This window comes from Lepidochelys kempii, chromosome 26, assembly GCF_965140265.1.
Source record: "Lepidochelys kempii isolate rLepKem1 chromosome 26, rLepKem1.hap2, whole genome shotgun sequence".
Classification (NCBI taxonomy): Eukaryota; Metazoa; Chordata; order Testudines; family Cheloniidae; genus Lepidochelys; species Lepidochelys kempii.
The window spans coordinates 7,659,179-7,673,748 of record NC_133281.1 but is presented as its reverse complement, the minus strand read 5'-3'; the positions used below and the strand labels follow the sequence as shown (position 1 = coordinate 7,673,748).

Sequence of the window (14,570 nt, the reverse complement as noted above, 5' to 3'; positions counted from 1 at the left end):
CTGCGTTAAACCTTAAAAATAAAAATGTGGCTTCTTATTTCGGTGCCTAAATGGTTGCTGAGCTCTTTGGAAAATCTGGCCCCACATTTCTAATGGACACACTAATGCAAGAATTGCCACTACATAATGAGGGAAGACTTTCGCCCCAACATTTTTAAGGTTCCTGATTCAGCAAAGCACATATGCACATGCTTAAGTCCATTCCTATACAGCAAAGCGCTGAACATAAACACGTGCTTCAATGCTTTGCTGCAGCGGTTCTCAAACTGTAGTAACCCGAGGACCCCCATTTTGATTTAAAATTTTTCACAGACCGCCCCCCCCCCCCCGAGGGGCCTCCTGTCCATCCCTTCCCCCAAAGCCCCACCCCACCTCTTCCTGCCCCCACTCCATCCCACCCCTCCTCTTCCCTGCCCCTTTCTGCCCCGTCCCTGAGCACATCCCATCCCTGCTCCTCCTCCTCCCCCTCCCTCCCAGCACCTCCTGCACGCTGCTGAACAGCTGTTCCAGGTAGGGTGGCCAGATGTCCCAATTTTATAGGGACAGCCCCGATTTTTGGGTCTTTTTCTTATATAGGCTCCTATTACCCTCCACCCGCTGTGCCTTTTTCACATTTGCCATCTGGGCATCCTAGTTCCACAGCTTGCATGAGGCACTGGGAGGGAGGAGGGAGGAGCTGATCAGCGGGGCTGACAGCCCCGGACACGACTCGTGGACCCCCTGGAGCACCCTCACGGACCCCAGTTTGAGAAACCCTGCTTTGCTGAATTGAGGCCTAAATGCTTTTCATAATCTGAAAATGACATTTTGTCCAATTCTAAATGTGTTGAGCAACTGTCACAACACTTTGCTCTTCTCTTGTTCCCATCACCCAAAGATCTCAAAGAGCAATGCTCACAAACATCAATTGTGGGTAGGTCTCCACTGCGTGGGGTGTGACTGCAGCCTAAGTAGACATCCTGAACTAGCTTGAAGCTAGCTAGCTTGGTACCAAGCTGTGGCAGACAGGGTTCAGTACAGGCTAGTGTTCCAAGCAACTACCCAGGGTTCTGGGCAAGCTTGTACATCCAGCCCATACAAAAGCACAGGCTACCACAGCTTCACCACTCTGGTATGTGAGCTAGCTAGTGTATGTCTCCACCAGAGATTACAGATAGAATACCCTATACTTCACAAGCCCAGCCCGCATCGAGTGCGGAAGGAATAAATCAGGATAACTTCACTCGCCACAGCTGTGGAACTCAGCAGCCGTTTAATAGCATGCCACCATACTAACAAAGCCCCGTCAGCCCATCCCACCTTCCCTCCTAGCGCTTGGCACACACTCTGGTTGCATCTTGTTTCAAATTAGGCCTTCACTCCTGAAACAGAGGTAGGTGCAGGATTGGGCCCTTCGATAGAATCCTTTTGGGAGCAGGGACCGCATACACTTAGGTTGCCTGGATGGCACTTGGCAGGATCAGGGACCCTCTCTGCTAAGAGCCTTTGGGCACTATTCTAATCAGATAATAGAACAATACTATATGCATTTGAAACTGCTGGGTGAGGAGCACATTTAGATATGTAGATTGTAATTACTTGAGCTGGAATTTAGCCAGGACACAAAGGTTACCCTTGCAAAAAGTGCCATGGGATCTCTATAGAGCACAGCTAGTTAGGATCTCCATTTTACTTTTAATTTAAAAAGCTGGCTCTCCCTTGCAGCAGAATGCCCCTCAGTACTGGTTCAGTATTGACTAGGGCTGGTAGAAAAACACTAAGCATTTTCCATGACAAATTTAAAAGGAAACGGGGATGGGGATTGTAGGATTTTTGTTCCTTCCAAATGTTTCCATAGTATTTTCCCCATTTTTCATCAAAATGAAAAAATATTTCGGTTTGACAGGAATTTTTTTTGGGGGGGGGAGGGGAGGAAGGAGGGCGAGGGGGGTTGGTTTCTCTCCTCCTCCTTTCTCCCTGTCCCCCATGACTTTTGGAAAAGGGAGGAACACAAAGATGTTTTATTTCAGGTACATTCAAAGCAAAGCAACGTATCGACTAAACATCCCAATAATTTGAAAAGCCATTTTTTCATCCAAAAAAACCTTTTCAATGAAAACGTGGTGACCAGCCCTTATATAGATTCTGAAGGAAGAATACCATCTAGTAAATCAGCACTATTCCCTAGAATGGTTAGGTGCTCCTTTGTGATCTCCAACCCTAGCATGGATCCTTCCAGATCCTATGGAGAAGCGCTACTAAGATGCACAGGAGAATGGAGAACCTCTCTTATGTTATGAGAGGAAATTAAAGGAACTTGGCTTGTTTCGCATAGCAAGAAAAAGGCAGAGAAGGGATCTAATAGCTCTCTATGGGTGCTGCCGGCCTGTGATATAAAGAAGATTAGACTAGATGATCCGGTGGTTCCTTGTAGTCTTAAACTCTATGAGTCTAAATACAATGAGAATTAAACACCAGGGAGGGAAAAGAGTTGTTTAAGCTCGAGGACAATATTGGCACAAGAACAAACTAGCCATGGATAAACTTTGGTTGGACATTAGAAGATTTCTAACCATCTTAGGAGTGAGATTCTGGAAGAGTCTCCCAATGGGAGTAGTAGCAGGAAACGAGCTAACTAGTTTTAAGCTTGAGTTTACGAAGGGGATCGTATGATCCGCGTTAGGAGGGACTGGATTCAATGAGCCAGGAGGTCCCTTCCAGTGCTATGTTATCTTGCGAGATCCGACAGGATCACAGCTTGAGGTGGCATGGCTACAGAAATCCTGCAAAAAGCCAGTGCTCTGTGCAATACAGTTCAACTCTGCAGTCCTTAAATGTTACCTACCTGAAACCTCCATCACGGGCAGCAAACTGTGTGACGCATAAGCCCTACAGAGCTCTCCGATGGATGGTGCAGGAGCATACATGTGGATGGATGCGAGTCGAATATCTACCAGGCACTGAAGTGCCATCGAGTTGGGGTCCAGGCTAAAAAAAGAAAAAAAAGTGATTTTATGCAGCTTACTTTAAATAAAGTGTGAACAGGCAACTTTACAACAACAAATTGTTGCCAAGAAGGCCAATGGCATTTTGGGATGTATATGTAGGGGCATTGCCAGCAGACCAAGGGACGTGATCGTTCCCCTCTATTCGACATTGGCGAGGCCTCATCTGGAGTACTGTGTCCAGTTTTGGGCCCCACAATACAAGAAGGATGTGGAAAAATTGGAAAGAGTCCAGCGGAGGGCAACAAAAAGGATCAGAGGACTGGAACACATGACTTACGAGGAGAGGCTGAGGGAACTGGGATTGTTTAGTCTGCGGAAGAGAAGAATGAGGGGGGATTTGATAGCTGCTTTCAACTACCTGAAAGGGGTTCCAAAGAGGATGGATCTAGACTGTTCTCAGTGGTAGCTGATGACAGAACAAGGAGTAATGGTCTCAAGTTGCAGTGGGGGAGGTTTAGGTTGGATATTAGGAAAAACTTTTTCACTAGGAGGGTGGTGAAACACTGGAATGGGTTACCTAGGGAGGTGGTAGAATCTCCTTCCTTGGATATTTTTAAGGTCAGGCTTGACAAAGCCCTGGCTGGGATGATTTAGTTGGGGATTGGTCCTGCTTTGAGCAGGGGGTTGGACTGGATGACCTCCTGAGGTCCCTTCCAACCCTGATATTCTATGATTCTATGAAATCTCAGGGCAACCATTGCTCCCCAAGGCTCTTCCTCACTGTGGGCTTTTCTGCTGCTTTCTCCTCAGCAAGCAGCAGATGATCTCTACAGGAATCCTGCTCTTCTAGGATAAGTAAGGCCTCTGTCTTGAAACTGGATCCACATGAGTGGGTCTTTGCATCTATTAACTTCAGTGGAGCAATTAGCTAGGCAAAGATTCCACCCCACACACCCAATGGCAGAATCAGGCACTTAGAATTGCCCAAGATCTGGATTCTTGTAAAGGCCACTAATGCTGGTTGAACAGAACAAGGGAGAGATGAGATCCAAGTTCAAATATAACATGCTAACATGGTGTGGAATAAACAGACAGGGAATTTTCAGGGGCTACCAAGCATGCGTTACTATCATAGATGGGTGCGAGTTTTTTAACACGTAGCAGCCTAGGAGCTAGGAAAAAAGTTTCAATTCTTAGAAACCTTGGACAAATCCTTATTAAAAAATAATCATATCCATTAATTGCATGGATTCTAAGTGGCCTCGTTGGACTCCAGCCTGGAGTTGTTACTGAAGTAAGATCCAGAGTTAACTTCAGCCACTGTACAACAACACAGGACCTTAAAAGAAATTAAAAAAAACTTCATCCAATTTTTTTTCCAAATTAAATCAGGAACATTCATAATTAGTTCTTACACCAGAGATATCTAGTGGGAAATGAAAGAACTGAAAGAGCCATAAGCTGCCTTTGCCCTTTCATTAATATTTGCTCCCAACGGCAGGCCAAATAAATCTAACTCACAGTTTGAAATGAGTAGCTTTAAAACTGATGTATTACTTCCTGTTAGATTTATGCCACCCATTTTGGATAATTACTCCCAATGCTTTCCCCCATTGTATTCAAAGCTTCTTCACCAGAACGGAGCCAAGCCGGGTTCCCTGAGATCTCTTCTGCTTTGAAGAACTTACCCTCCCACCCACTGCCACCTCCCACTCACAGATTATTTCTACCTTTGCAATTTAAGTCAGCTGGATCTGCACAGGCAGATACCTTGCACCCATTTATGTGTATTATTCTGCATATTCCAGTAGAGGCTCAAGGCCCCAACCGTGACAGGGCCCCATTGTGCTAGGGACTGTACAAACACCGGAGAGACAGTCCCTGCCCTGTACCTAAGGCCTTGATCCGCACAGACTTGTGCACATGCTTGACATTATGCTCTGTGAGTAAGCCCATGTGGAAGGCCCTGATCCTGCAAAGACTTATGCATCTGCTTAACTATATACACTTCAATATATGCCGGTAGAGTATTTATGCTCACAGCACCCCTGACAGGGGAATGCTGTTATCTGCACTGTACAGATGGGGATCTGAGGCACAGAGAGGCTTAGCCCAGGTGCTCAAAGATATTTAAGCACCAATGGGATTTAGGTGCCTAAATGCCTTTGAGGATCTAGGCCTAAGTAACTTGCTCAAGGTCACATAGGAAATCAGTGCCAGAGCAGGGAATTAAACCTGAATCTCCCAAGGCTTAGACTAGTGCCCCAGCCATTGAACAGTCTTTCCTGCCTCTTTCTTCCCAGTACATAGGAAACAGAGAGGGGGCCCACAGCAAAACACTAGATCCAAACACTCCTAAATTTCAGAACCAAACTCTGGGCTTGGCTATTGCTCTACACTGGGATCATTTCCAAACACTCCCAAGGCTGGATCTGGAGTTTGCATCTGGCCCGAGATCCACATCATGGGCTTAACGGAACCCCCACATCCAAATGCTGGAGAAGTTTGAATCCAGCCTTTTTCCTGTAGATTTCAAGGGAGAGCAAGAATCTCAGGGATTTAATTGTTGGTATAACAAAGAGGCAAGCCATTAAGGAGACATTGGAAGAAGGGGAAGCAAACAATCACTCATCCACAGCACCCATGTAGCCAAGGTGGGTCTAGCTAACACTATACAAGTGGTTCCCATAAGGGTGAATAAATATTCCCAGCAGAACATGAATTAAACTGCTTTATAAAAGATATTTGTTTGCACAGAAAACCAAAGAAAGACTTACCCTTGCTACCCTCTGGCAGGAAGGAGCAAGCAACTGGTTCCCACCCTAGCATAACCAGCCCATACACTAAAGTCGCAAGGGAGTGTTAAACTAACTCAGCTGTTTTGGATTTGGGCATTAGGAGATTTGTGTCTGCTTTGGAGGATAGGTAGTCAGAAGAAATCTTTTTAAGAGTCAAAGGTTATAGCAGCAAGTACTTGTGTTAAAGAGCGTTCAGAGGAGTTGCAGCATTGGATGCATAAATTTCGCAAGGAGGAGCTGAGACAGAGGAAGGCTAGGTGTGGCAATGCTATCAAACCTTCTGTTGAACCCAGGGTTATGGAATCCCATCTCACTAAGCACAGGCTGAAATGCTAGTGCTACGTTTGCTGCCAGTGGTCAGAATTTCACAGCTTGGAGTAGGAATTACTTTGTGCTGTGGGGATAATTTGACCTCCTATGGAGAGAGGTTCTCACTCTCTTTACCAGAGCCCAGACTGAAGCATGCTGCAGGTTCCTCCTGCTGATCAGGAAATCTCCATCTATAAGTCCCTTACCTCCTTCCACACTCGCAGCCGTTCTAGTCACCTTCCTTATTTCTTTTACCTTCCTTGCTGTGGAATTAATTGCCCCAGTCTGACACAGGGTAGGAGCCTGGGGAAGAGAGTCATAAACTAGCTTTTCTCCCTTAGATCTAAGGCCAGAGTCTACATTTGCTTGAATCAGCCCTGGGGAGGGGACTAGTAATCAGGTAATTTAGAAGCTGAAATCTAAGGCACCTGAGTCTGGACTGCAGCCAGAGGAGACTCAGATGTTTGTTGTTCAGATATGTCTTTATTTTCCTTTCGCTCTGTTCTATTTTTCTCCTGTATTAGAAGCTAGGATGGGCCCGAGTGCACAGGTTAGACGCAGGCCTGAATGCCTTAAAGCTGTCAGGGAAGAAGTGGATTTTAGTGGGTGGTGACTGAGCCCCATTCTAAAGGGGTTAACCACAAAGTTATATTTACACCTGAATTTCCCTAATTTGGGGATTAGGGGCTGGAGATTCTCTTTTGGATCCATCAGTCAGATATTAATACGTGTAGCTGTAAATATTTACTGCTGTTGGATTCATGCCAACCACTGTGTGGGGTGGATTTTACTAGCTAACAGTTACACCTATCTCCTCCCCCGCACCGTGTAGTGCACCATTAACTTTCTAAGAAAGCTGCTGCCTGCAGAGACAAGGAGCCATTTTAATACCTGGTGTTCATGCAGCCTATTGTAGAGGAAACATATAGTCTATAGTCTCAAGGAGACTTTACTTCTGTTCTCTTTTTATTTGCTTGTTTCCTTTCATCAGAAATAAGCCCATTCAGACTGACAGTAACTATAGATTTTTGCAGATGGAGAAAGACAAAATTCTCCTTCCAAATGGTGAAACGGCTGTTTATAGTTGAAGCACTAAATAAAAATCATGTTTGCTTCTCTAGAGAGATTGACTAAATTTCTGGCAATTTAAAAAAAGAACAAACAAACAGCGAGAAGAGGCTTAAAAAGAGAAAGGAATAAACACCGGTTTAACTGTGACTCAGCCAGACAGCGTCATTCCACCTGCCCCAGAGAGGAAATGAACTGGATTCTTCTGTTGGAAGGGGCCTTTATACACTAGGGCTAATGTCATGGATTTCCTGTCCCCAGCTGCTGGTAGCATGGCCTGGTACCTATTTTCCAAGCTGACTCAGAGAAGGAACTATTTCAAAAACAAAGTGTGAATGGGGGGAGTGGGACAGATGAATATTTTGCTCAGAATAACAGGTGGCAATAATGGTTTGCCAAACTTAAATTTTATCTATGGCAGGCAAGATTGGGGGAGGGATGGGGGGCTTAGGCCTAATGATTTTTCAAACTGGCAAGTTGCCACAGGCCAGTGTGACTTGCAACTGCCCCCACAAGCAGTTTCCCTGACTGAAAACAGGAAATTGCATCCTTGCTGTTTATAAACTGTGAAAACAAAATAACATTAATACTTCACACTTCTGCATCTTCCAGCTGAGGCTTTCTAAACGTCTCACCAACCTTGATAGATTATGCCCCTCAAGCCTCACTTCTCAATCTCCCTCCCTTTACCCATCTGTAAAATGGGCGCAATACCATAACTGTGCCATTGCCCTCTGCATTATGAAAACAAACGCTCAGTTGTATGTTCAAGGCCCTCTGTGGCTGACACCTAAAGGGATTCGTTTTAGCTCAAGTGTCATAATGGTGTGTGTTTGCAGTAGAAAGGACCTTCATTCCATCCCCAGTTTTGTTCGACTTTTCAGTGGCTATAATGTACATTGAGGACTTGGGCCCCAATCCTGATTTGGGCCTCGAGTCTCTACTGGAGTATAAATACTAGATCATGTGAAAGTGAGTAAGTACAGTCCACTTCAGTCACAAACTGGGGCGGCCCCACCCACACAGGATTAAATGACCAGACACTGCTGTAGTTTCATGCCAAGAACAAACATGTACATTGAAGCAGGTGCTAAAGCAGGGTGCATTTGTAGAGTTCATGCACCTTTGAAAGGGTCCTCTCAGTTTCCAAGCGAGACCCCATGTTCTGTAGCTTCTTCCTCCTTGCGCTGTGTTACCGCTGCAATGTTGATTTACCAGGTGAGTTGCAGTGACAGATTACTACTTGCATGATTCCCGAAAATAAAGGAGTACCAAGTAGGGATTCCGGCATTGCTCGCCTGCCTTGTTAGGGAAAGATACAGTTCCTAGCAGATGTTGGGAGATTTGCCCTCTGAGGGGAGGAAAGTTCCAACAGGAATGGGAAATATGTTGGCTTATTAAAGCAGTCAATAAAAGGACACTCCTCTTGCTGACCAAACCATGTTATTCTAATGGCACAAAGGCAAGGAGTCCCACCCACTAAACAGTACAGTGTATTGAATCCCAGGGTTTCAAACTGCTTTACCAGCATGCTTCCTAACGCAAGAAACTTATGAGCACTAACCCTACTGCCATTGACTCCATCTGTAATTAACCACATAACCTGTTTATGCCTCAGTTTCCCCAGCCTGTAAAATGGGGATAATTCTCCCCTGTCTCACAGGAGAGTTGTGAAGATTGATAGATGTCTTCAAAGCAGCGGGAAGATGAAAAAAGTGCTAAGAGCTAAGAATGACTGAACTGCTGATTTTACAAAATGAGTATTAGCTCAGGTGCCCACAAGTGTGCAATGGTACTTCACGGCTCAAATCAAAACAGGGACTGTCTATAAGAGCTCACAGCCTAAATTCAGACTTGTCAAACAGAGTAAAATCGGAGACGGGAAAAGGACCAGGGTTAGAATGGTAAGATCATGACATGAAAAGGACAAGTGACATCCCCCAGATTATATGTCTAATCAGTGGAAGAGCCCAGAGAAGAGCCCAGGAATCCTGGATCCCACTCCCCTGTTCTGACTACTACATCTCACTTCTCTCCAAGAAATAGTACTAAACCCAATACCCTGATCTCCAGTCCTCTGTTCTGCTCATTACAGTCATACTAAGCCCTATCAGAAAGCCCGGGAAGAAGTCCACAGAGCACGTAGGGAACTTCTGTCAGGAACTTGCTCTTTTCCATCACCTGGCAGTGTCCAATTTCCATTCCTTTGCATAGAAGCCACCAAGCCCCGGAACACTTTCACCCAGGGCTCTTCAAACCCCGCCTAAGAGAACATGAATGCATGTTGCATGTGAGTTTGCTGGACCACTTTCCCCCTTGTTAGATCAAATTAGAATCCAGAAAGAAGCTATTACCTCCCTTCACTTAAATAGCCATTCTTCCTTAATAAAGCATCCCAGGCATTAAATTTCAGACCCAGTGTTTTCATGGATACACGGGTTGTTTCCAAACCTCGCTATTACCAATGAATGCGGTGACATTAGTATGAGTAAATGCAGGAAAAAGGATGAAATAAAACATATCCTATTGAAGGAAATGAGAGCTCCTTAAGAAAGAAAAACACACATAGGAAAGACGTGGGCATATCAGGATACAAATGGGACACTGGGGAGTGCCGGATTCCACAAGCATGATGTTATTGAAGTGTTTGATACCAGAGTAAGCACCTGCAGATATGAATTACATCCTTGTTCAGACCACTAACATTGGAGTACTGACATCTCAGGAAGTGCTTATGTTATATTTCAAATCCCACTGCCAACTGCATAAATATCAAATAAATCAATCATAGATATAATAGACATTATCTTAAGGACTTTAAAAAGCTGAACAAGCCACCTCTCTCTTCTAAAAGCAGTGCCACCCTTAAATCATTTGGGCTCTTTGTGTCAGTCACACCTCAACAGCCATGCCATTAACCCACTTTGAAAGTCAGAGATTAACTGCTTCACTTCCATCTTTGTGGACAGAGACAATGTTGCAATAACAAAACAAAAGTGCCCCATCCCGAGTTAAACCCAATCAAAATTCATTTGCACATACAGCCCCTTTCATCCACGGATCTCAAAGTGTCGTGCAAACAGTTAATTAAGCCTCCCAACACCCATATAATATAAAGATTTTTAACCTGTTTTACAGAGGGGGAAGTTGAGGGACACAGAGAAACGAAATGACTTGCCCAAGGTCCCAAATCAGGGTGGAACCAAGCCGGGACTCTCCATCCACTGCTTTAGTTCTTCTTTATTATAGTTATACTACATTGTATTATATTATACCAAATATATTTTCTAAATAAGCTAAGGAAGGGTATTTCCAATACGTGGTAGAAGATGGAAAAGAACGAGATGTAATAAAACTGCATAATTACATTTTTTAACCTTAAATTGGGATATTGCAGATTATGTACTATGTGTATTTTATTACTTTTAAACCAAACGTCTTACTTTTGGATAATTTAAGCATTATACCTAGATGTACAGACACTTTCCTTAACTTGTGTATTAACAAGGTTTTAACATTAAATTTTACCATTAGCTTTAATAAAAAATGTTAAATCTGTAAAAAAAATGAAATATTTCTGCAGTAGAAAGCAGCTATGGGGTTGGCATCAGCAGACTTGCTATTATAGCACTTGTTAAATGTAGTTAATCATCAAAGAAAAAGTGCCGCCTGTTCTTTATTGGAAGATTCAGATAGTTATACATTTCTTTTGCCTCCCCACCCCCCCCTTTTTTTTGGTCAGTTTCTCCACTACAAAGCAAATGTATGTAATTGTTGGTGCATCGAACTAGAGAGACCCTTCATCACTAAGTACTGTGAATGAAACAAAAAGTTTGTCTCTGTCTCTCTCTCTATATAAAGATGAAAAGTAATGTAGTCTTCAGTAATCTTGAGTTTTAGTTATCCTGGAGTAATTATTTTTTAAATTGAGGTTTATGTTTTAAAAATGCTTTTCAATTTAAGAGCGTCTCCTTAAACTTTTATTAGATTCATTTGCTATTTTCTTGCTTACCACCAGAGCCTTAATTATTATTATTGCTCTAAATACAACTACCATCCATCTTAATCAAGTGGGGGACTATTTAGTGTAAGCAGTTTATAGTTGTAAGCAACAGTAATTTTAAAAGTTTGCGTGGTAGTGGAGAAATGGATAAGAAAGGAGGCATTTTTTCTTGGGCATCTTTTTACCATTCATGAACAGCTATCGATTAAATAACCAGTTTCTGCTAAATATTCATGGCTGTTCTGAATTATTCAGTAGATGTATTTTTCGAGACACAAACTGCAAAACAAGGGGAAGAGGGTTGCTGAAGAGAAGACTTTTTCAATTAAAATGTATTACTTAAAAATACCGTGGTTGAAATTCTAGCTCCACTGATGTCAACAGCGGCGTCAATGCGGCCAGGATTTCACCCAATATGTACAAACTCTGAAGGACACAGGCTCTCTCAGACTGCAGCCAATTTCCAAACATGTCCATATTAAAGGAATTCTGTTATCCTGCGTGGATTTCTCCTGTACCTTCTGTAAATGAAATGCCAATGGATAGGTCCAGTGCAAGTTCCATGCACAGCCCCAACGAAGAATATACATGGATGAGCTCAGCTTGGTTCCTTATGGAGAAGTGCCCATATCATAAAAACCCCTAGTGGAGCCGACAAGCGAGACTGAATGCACCATGTGGATTAAATTGCCTTCTTGCCTCAGAGGTGTCCCCGCAGGCTCAAGTGTGAGGAACGTTGGAAAAGGGCAGCAGGGGGAAGAGGGGCAAAGCTTGCACTGGCCCCCGCCCACCGTCCTCTCCTTGTTTTGTGGATGAAAAAGTGTCTCCAAGGATGTCCATAAGACATCTTCCACAATCGTTCCCTTCGTATGCGTGTTCAACATGGATTCACACTACAGAGGATACTCCCAGACCCTCAAAGACTCCCACTGGGAGTCAGGCCCCAAAACACTGTTGAGGCTCTGGGCCAAAGTGCTGATCCCGCAAGAACATTTTGCCCTTACTGGTGTTGATAATTAAATACTAACATAAGGCCTGATGCAAAATTGGAGTCTTTCCATTGACTTGAATGGGCTTCAGATCAGGGCTCTAGTCTCTTCCTACAATGTTACTTTGTTACATACTTAAAGATAATATGCACACTGTAATTAATTTATATTGAAATATTATAGATAGACGGACATTTTCTAAAACGCCATGCCAATTGCTAGTCCTCAGTTTTGGTGCCAATTCCTCAGCAGCCGGTCCAGGTTAACGGCCCTTCTTGTTATGAACACTAAAAGACTTGCCTACTTTTTTTTTTTTAAACCTGTTCTTTACATCAACACAGATACAAAATATTCATACAAAGAGCAATTAGAAAGCATAGCCTAAGCCCTATGCTTTTTTGTATATTGTGTATCGTATGAAGCTGTCTGAGAAGAACACATTCACGTTTTAAAGTGAATTTAGAGCCAGTTAAAAGGTGCCAGATATTCACACTGGAGCCTAAAGTTCTATCTTCATCCATGGAACAGATGCAGGTAGTAACACGAGCTTTCACTAGCATGTCAGTGTCTCTCTGACATACTCTGGAAGGCTCCTCTCCTAACATAAGTGTAGTTCCAGCTCTCTGGTGTGTTCAATCAGGTCAGCAATTGCTACGAAACAGTGTCATATCCTACAGTCCATTCACTCCGGGGTTGGTTTCCGGTAAGCTATTCTGATGATAGATAGCTTCTCTCTTGAATTTCAGTAGCTGTGCAGGCTGAAATGAAGAATCTTCCTGCATCCAATGCAGTGAGCTGTAGCTCACGAAAGCTTCTGCTCAAATAAAGTGGTTAGTTTCTAAGGTGCCACAAGTACTCCTTTTCTTTTTGCAAATACAGACTAACACGGCTGTTACTCTGAAACCTCCTTTTTTAAAGGTGCTTTGGGTTTTTAGTTGCCTTTGCTGCAAGCACAATGCTGATCTTTATGAAACTACAAGGCACCCTGACTTATAACCATTTCACAATATCTTTTATACACAAAGTAAAACTTGCATATTACAGAGTCCATTGTCTCCCTCCCCCCAATTCTAAGCTTTTACTGAAATGCAGTGAGATCATTTTTCTTGCTGGCAAAAATGTTCTGTGATTTGTACTGATAAAATGATACGTTATCAAGTATCCCATCTTTCACGTGGAACCATTTCGTAAACACGAGGAAATCCAATACAATTCGAGGGCAGACGTTGTTCATATGGCTGCTGTCCCATAAATCTTCCCAAATCCTTCCAGCCTCCGGTCTTCTCCAAAGTTCCTCTCATTTAATGCTCAAACAAAAGCCAAATTCAACATTTCCAAGGAAGCTTTCATAATTGCAACCTCATTAACAGTTCTCTCTCCAGCACAAATACACCTTGATTCACTATTGCCGTCAAAAGTATTAGCGTCTATTGCCACAGTTCAGCTCACGAGATTTTGGGGGGAGGGGGGAAAAATGAAAAAAGGGTTCAAATTTCTAAAAAAAAAAAAAAAAAAATCCCACAACCTCCCCCATTCAGCTGCAATAAGGTGAAAGGCTAACTGTAGACAGAATAGTAATATGTAAGCAGTTTCTAAGTTTTCTGATGGGAATACTTAACAACATAAGTATGTTTCCCCAGGAGATCTTCTCCACCATTTGGTCCAATTTCTTACTGCAAGAACTGAACCAATTCATGATGTAATGCTCTCGGGAAAACATTCCTCTTGAAAGAGAGTATCTTCCTAGGGAGAAGCTTGAAGAAAACATCTTAATATTGTTTAAACAGCTTTTGGCATGGTCATACTAGTGCACTGTATTAGATACTGAAAGCAAATGCAGGCAGGCAGGCAGGCAGGCAATCATATACAGAAACAAAACATCTCTCAAGTTAGTGGGATAGGAAAAAGGAACTTTCGGGGGGGGGGGGGTTCCCTGTTAGTAAAAATGAAAGAATTTAAGGCTTCAGCTGTTCTCTGCCCCAGTATGAAAACATACATTTATTCTGCCTGCAGCCTTATCACTTTTTTCAATCCTTACCCACAGGGCCCCGTCGTAGGCACCGAACACCTTAGCTCTGGTTGTTACTAAGGGGTTCTGGGACTCTTAAGGGGCATTATTCCAGGCATTAGAAAGGGTTCCTGGCAGCAGAATTTTGATTCATTTCCTGACTCACAGGCTTGCGTGTGCCATGCTACGTGCTGCCCCATTTTGCTATTTGGATAAACAGTTGGCAACCCAGCAGGGAATAAGTTGACACAGGAGTACATACATGACTGGCAAAAGGTAGTATTAGGAAGGCAGGCCAGTGACAGAGGGGAAGCAGGTAGGAGAAAACATACAGAAGTGGAAAGGGTTAGGTTGTAGTGCTCTGGGATCCTTCATTAGGCATGATGGGCCTCTTTGTGTTGCAGGCAGAAAGCCATACCTGGCGGTAGCAGGGCAGCTACCTGTTGGGGTGGAGAAGGAGAAACTGAA

At 43.4% G+C, this 14,570-nt stretch overlaps 1 long non-coding RNA gene across 1 annotated transcript in view; it reads right to left on the bottom strand.

Moving 5' to 3' along the window:
* Positions 1-2,958, bottom strand: part of LOC140903593 (uncharacterized) — a 94,304-nt gene extending 91,346 nt beyond the window's left edge. Inside the window, exon 1 of the long non-coding RNA XR_012156301.1 lies at positions 2,825-2,958. This is a non-coding gene — a long non-coding RNA (uncharacterized lncRNA). The remainder of the gene's footprint in view (positions 1-2,824) is intronic.
* Positions 2,959-14,570: the final 11,612 nt, after the last annotated feature.